A 6,000-nucleotide genomic window follows, 5' to 3' on the forward strand; every position below is an offset into this window, starting at 1 on the left:
TTGGTACGCGACCGAAAAAATCCGCCTGGTCCTGGTATCGAACCAGGGACCTCTCCATTTCCAACTGAGCTAACTTCCAGTCGCGCACCAGTCACCTAGCTGTGTTTGGAGATTTCTGTTTGTCCTTCGTCCCCCTTGTTACTTCCCCCCCCCCCCCCCCCCCCCCCAAAAAAAAAAAAGAAGAAGCTTTTGCGCAATATTTACGCCATTAGACGCAATTTAGGTGGAGGTCATGGCCCGCTCTAAGCCCCGCCCACAAATCAGTGGCCCCGCCCGTTACTACTGAATTGGCTTGGCTGCTCGATCGAACACGCTAACAAGCGCATGGTGGCACTCTTTCGCGACATCCGGTGTGCCTAGTCTAGAAGTCTTATGTTGTTGTTGTTGTTGTTGCCAGTTGGAAGTTTGTGTTTGTCCGTCCTTTCTCGTTTTCTTCCTCAAGTTTACTACTTTCTAACAACGCCTGTCAGTCGTGCGAGCAGACGCGCCGCATGCCTCCGGCATCGTCTGCTATTTCACCACCATCTATATCGTCGTCTGCGATGTCCGTGAGACGCGGACACGAAAGCTGTGCGTCGGCGTCCGTTTTCGCCTCCGTCCGTCAGCTATTCCGCCCGGTCTAAAAACTTGCGCAACACTCACAAGACGCGACCATGAAAGCGGCGTTCTAGTGTTCCATCATGCACGAGCCACGGTTCAATGCAAGCGTCTATTGATGTACGGTAATAAACGACTGAGAGAACTAAAAAAATTAACACAATAAATATGTTGTCTTTCTAGCTTTACTGTTCTAGTTTTTTTGTTGTTTTTTTTTTACATAGCATCCGCGAGCGAGGTGGGTGAGCGTCATGGCGCACAATTGAAACGCGACGAAAAAAATATTCGCTTCGGTAGGCCAGGTGCACAGCAAAACTTAAACGCTTGCCTTTCGAGGCGGAATAACAGGAACATACCTAAAAAAAAAAAAAAACTTGATGCGAGCCGAACACCCGATCGCTTCCAGTCAAATGGCTAGCAAATTTTTAGCTGTGTAGGTATCTTCTCGGTATGAAACCATGGTCGCAATCACACAATTCACAGGGCTTCCGAAGGCGCGTACTTGCGACAGCTGTTTGCAGCAAACTACGTCGATTCATGAGACCTTCCTCTAAACACCCCTGTAAACTAAAACCACTCGCACTCATAAAAAATGACGAGCTCAACTAGCATCGCTCGTTCGCGCTCTGCAGACACCGGCAGCCATGTTTGTTAACCTGTCAAACCAAACCTGTCAAACCCATAGAGTTATTTAATGTACTTACGCTAGAGGTTCAACTGGTGCTAGCAATGCTAGTGTCTAAGCGACTTCCGGGAGGCAAGTTGAAGCAGACAGCAACCAGTCTACTTTTGCGGTGCTCCTGTGCATTCCTATGGGAAAACGGACACGAATGTCGTCTATTCGCCGGAAAATAACACGAATAACTTTTGTTATTTCGGTTGTACCGGACAGTATGTACCTTTATTGATATTGTGAAAGTGTAATTGATTTAGTTACACCATTTTTCCTTACCACTGAACGATGCTAAACTTCGCTACATTTCAGGCTCAAACCGATCTGTTCCACAGCCGGTGTGTAAAAACGAGCGACAATTCTAAGCAGAATAGCAATCGAAAGAAATGTAGAATGCGTTTAAAGTTCGCTAGCATTCCGGTGGCGCTTATATATTGCTAATATGCCCGTTTTGTCACAATATGAAGACTCCGTCGTGCATCTTTACAATCTGTTTAAAAAAAAAGTATGTGGGCTACGAGAGGTGTGTCTTTTCATTATTTCTTATGTCGTTCAGTTTTAATCGGGCACCTGTTCTCTAACTTCTCCCCACTTGCAAAGATTTGGAGCCTGCGGGTGATGATTTGAACCAAGAACAAGCATTTTCGCACATATTCATGAGCAGAAAGAAGAAAGCAGTACTTATTTATTGCAAATCTGACTATACTACGTGAGTTTCAATTTATTTTGATCGTCTGCATGAGCAAAGAGTTACTTACCTAGTGTTACTGCGTAGTTCTTGCCGTCTCTCGTGGTTTTCTACATGTCCTTCGTTCGTTTGGCACGTATGTCCCTCATGCTGAAAAGCGCCGACGCCGTGTTCGTGCTAACAGTGTCCGACAGTGCACATAAATACACGTACGAAGCGGTCTTAGCACCGTTTTTCATGCCACGAATTTCAAATGAAAACGCTGTAACTGACCAATTATTTCGTCTGCGTGACTGAGAAAAGTTCCAAGCTACCGTGACATTTGCTCTTACAATCGAGCGCAGAGATCAAATGCACTCGCTTTTTCCCTTAGAAATGCATTACCGGACTTCGTTGGGAAACTCCCATAGAGACAGCTTTGAAAAAGTGGCCCCAACCTGTCTCCGAGCACCGAGCTAATGACGAACGCAACACCGCCATATCTCCCGCAGCGGCCACTCATGGAACTGCACGTGACTTCTATTTTGGCTCTAAGAACAGATACAGAGGTAGAGGTTACAGGGGTGCCACCCCCGTCTGACGCGCCGCGTTCAACTACCGAAGTTAAAATGCACCTAGGTCGGGACGCGCTACCTGAAAGGCCCGCCGAGGCATGGTTGTATAAAAACAATATTAATTGAGCCGCAAAACCTTGCGAACTAAAGATGATAAAAACATCACGCGCCCATCATTTGGTACTAAACTCCAATAAATTTCATACAAAAAGAGTCTTTTCCGTTTGTTTTTACGCAAAAACAGGCTTTCAAAATGCTCAAGGAGACCACAGTACAGACAAGTGACAAAGAGTGGCGCTGTTGTCGCATTTAGCTCGGTCTCGGTGGACGCCAGCGGCCCAGGTTTCGACGGCGAGTTTCCCAACTCAGTGTTTTAGTAACGTTGCCGGAAGACAATTTCGGACTGGTTTCTGTCTGCTTCAATATGCACCAGCACACTAGCGCCAGCTGAACCTCTAGCGTAAACGGGAGTAGCAAGCTCGGAATACGTTTGAAAACAATAATGCCTCTGTCTTGATTATTTCCACCTCAAAAAGAAATAAATAGTCGATTAAAATACTATTACGGCACGGAGACACAAACATCCAACCAACCTATCACACGTCAATCATCTCTCCAGCCAATGAGAGAAGCACCTTGCAAGTACGGGGTTGGGCTTAGCCGGGCTGCGATTTCCACCTTCTGCACCTAAATTGCGTCTATCGGCTTAAAAACTGATCGCAAAAATTTCGTAATAATGATTTTTTTATTTATTTATTTATTTTTAATTGAAGTGTTTCATTGGGAATTTCTCAGTCTGACTTGATTTTTATTTTTCTAGTTTGTTACTCTAACAGTTATTAAAGAACAGAAGTGTTCGGATAAACGAGACACAGCAAAGGCTTCCTGTGTTCCGTAAAGTCAATCCTTTTAGTTAGGGAATTTTAGTAAATTGTTTCGATAACTCAGATAGCGATACGATTCACGCGCAAAGGCGCCGGTGGAGTATCGGGAATCGTTATCGGAACGACCTACTGGAACTCCATATCATGGAATTTTAATAGATCATTCCGTTGATTCCGATACCCTAGCAAAAATATTCTACGTGTATAAGAAATTCTTGGTTCAATAAACACACGCTCAGATAATATAATATAAGAGCCTATAAGAGCTTTATAAGAACCATATAAGGTTATTTTATGATTTTATGATTAAAAGAATTTGCATCTTGTCACCTTTACGTTGTTTATCGTGTCCCAGAGGATAGAGAAAACACTTCCTTCATTAAAAATGTCGCGATTTCGCTGCATAATCGCAAAGCAAAAGTCGAGCTTTTTCCACCACCTGCAGCCCCAAGTGGCAGCCGAAGGAACTACGGCGGAAAGATTACGTGACCTCGCTCGGCTCTAAGCTGCAGCATAGCGCCCGCTAATGTACGCAGTGAGAGGGAGGGGAAGCGTCCTCCGAGATAGCACACGGGAAGCTACACGGCACTCCGAATGACGTCACTGGGAGTGCGACCAGGTGTGACCCTGAAGACTGGGAGTGAGTTGAGGGGTGCCCGAAATGCCAATCTTTATCTTTTTTTTTTTTTTCGCAACAACTAGGACACGCAGACGAAATCGGTTTTCTGTTCTTTACTTCAGAAGTGTCAGGGGGCAACTTCCAGAAATCTTTGACCGAAGTCCGAAAATCGTTGCACCGCCCCTTTAAGGAGAAACTTCTTATCAGTTTCGTATAACTCCTTATATCCTCCCGTGGGGTTCTTATACGTTCTTGTGTGATATCTTATCTGATCATATGTGTTCACTGAACCAACAAATGGCTCATACAAATCAGGATTTTTGTTGTTGTTTTTTTTACTAGGGTTTAACGCTACCCGATAATGTGTCTACGTCTTCACGCATGCATTCTATCGTTATCGTGTATCTTTATGGGAGGTGTCGGAAAGGCCTGGCTGAAGCTCCCTATTATCACATCTAACAAGGAAGGCAATGTTTCTTTCTTACAGGACTTCGAGACTGTCTTCTCGCCGATTATTCGGGAACCCCCATGTTCCCCCCTTTCAACTTAAAACAACTGAAATCAAAACTACCGAACGCAGACTGAGCGTCTGCCGCGACCCGCAAAGTTCTCGTTACACAAGATTAACTTTCTTTTTTCACACAATTAATCATTGTTTAGTCGGAGCATTCGCTGTACGTGATTGTCTTAGTAGGTGATATCAAACGCGCGATGACAATGAGCGTTCAAGTACAGTCGACTCTCGTTAATTCAAAATCTCTTAATTCAAACTTTCGGATAATTCAAACTAATGTGCAGGTCCCATCCTATGCGTCTCTATGGGAAGAAACTCCTGATAATTCAAACTTTGCTTTATTCAAACAAATTTTCGGCCCCCCTCGAGTTTGAATTAATGAGAGTCGACTGTATACTGCACCAGATAACGTGCGCGTAAACGTTTATACGGTCAGCTTCACTTGTTCTTTTTTTTTACGTTAACTTTTTAAAAGCTTGACCGTAAGAACTCAGTTCCTACTTACATTCATCATAACCAGAAAACTGGGACTCTGAAAGATGAGGGCGACAACAAATTAATATCGCTTTTTCTAAGATAGGACTTAAAGGTAGCGCCAAGCTCCCGTGTGTTGTTACTTTGGTTTATGAAATGGACAGTTACTCCTTTACCACTCCTTTCTTGGAGAGGCGACCCAAACGAAAGGTGACAGGCTGCTTTTTAAAGACATTTCTTGTATGCCGAGATTTTTGTTGTCTGGAGAAACCAGCGCACGTTTTCGTAGCGCCACCACATCCGGCGTCGGTGCCTGCACTCTCAAGAAAAAAGGGTGTAACGTTACACCCTTTGTCCCATATAATACACCCCCAAACTTCAATTCGACGTACAGCGCCCTACAGACGAACAGACGGCCCCAAATTTTACGAGGGGCTTGATAGCCGTGTGGCAGAACTTATTAAAATAGCTAATGTACGTTTAACTGCCAAAAAAAAAAAAAATCGGGGTTTTCTTTTTGTGGTCTTTGATACGTACTTTAGCTATTTTATAAGTTATATTGCACCGTTATCAAGCCCCCTCGTAAAATGGGGTCGTCTGTCCGACTATAGGGCTCTGTATGTCGAACGGAAGTTTTGGGATGTATTATATAAGATAAAAGGTGTAACGCACCACCCTTTTTTCTTGAGAGTGTGGCGGCAACGAAAAATAATAATATGTTTTGAAGCGCCCGAGAAGATGCATCATCATTGTCAGAGATCTGGGGAGATAAGAATTATTGATAACTGGATTGCATCAGGGTGTCGAACCGAAATTTGTATCGGTTCGGTTCAGGTTCGGGTTCACGGCTTTGGGTTCAGTTCCGGTTTCGGTTCCGGGGGAGCAGAAAGAACGGATCAAAGCGGTTTCCGCTAAATAACGGAACCGGTTTGAACCGCTAAATTGAGAATCTTTTTTTCCGCGTTGTTCTGGCCATAGGCACTGTTTCCGCCGTGAA

General features: G+C 44.3%; 1 protein-coding gene across 2 annotated transcripts in view; it reads right to left on the reverse strand.

The window, feature by feature from the left end:
- The window catches only part of LOC120844318 (4-coumarate--CoA ligase 1), a 64,115-nt gene extending 62,052 nt beyond the window's left edge, over nt 1–2,063 (reverse strand). Inside the window, exon 1 of one of the 2 annotated variants that reach the window (XM_042286691.1) lies at nt 2,029–2,063. The gene's annotated coding sequence lies outside the window, so the exon portion shown is untranslated. Of the gene's footprint in view, nt 1–1,301; nt 1,308–2,028 lie in introns of those variants that run through there. The other variant, XM_042286692.1, reaches the window with a different exon arrangement.
- Between the last annotated feature and the right edge of the window lie 3,937 nt (nt 2,064–6,000).

Source organism: Ixodes scapularis, unplaced genomic scaffold, assembly GCF_016920785.2.
Source record: "Ixodes scapularis isolate PalLabHiFi unplaced genomic scaffold, ASM1692078v2 PGA_scaffold8__174_contigs__length_109621045, whole genome shotgun sequence".
NCBI classification, from domain to species: Eukaryota; Metazoa; Arthropoda; class Arachnida; order Ixodida; family Ixodidae; genus Ixodes; species Ixodes scapularis.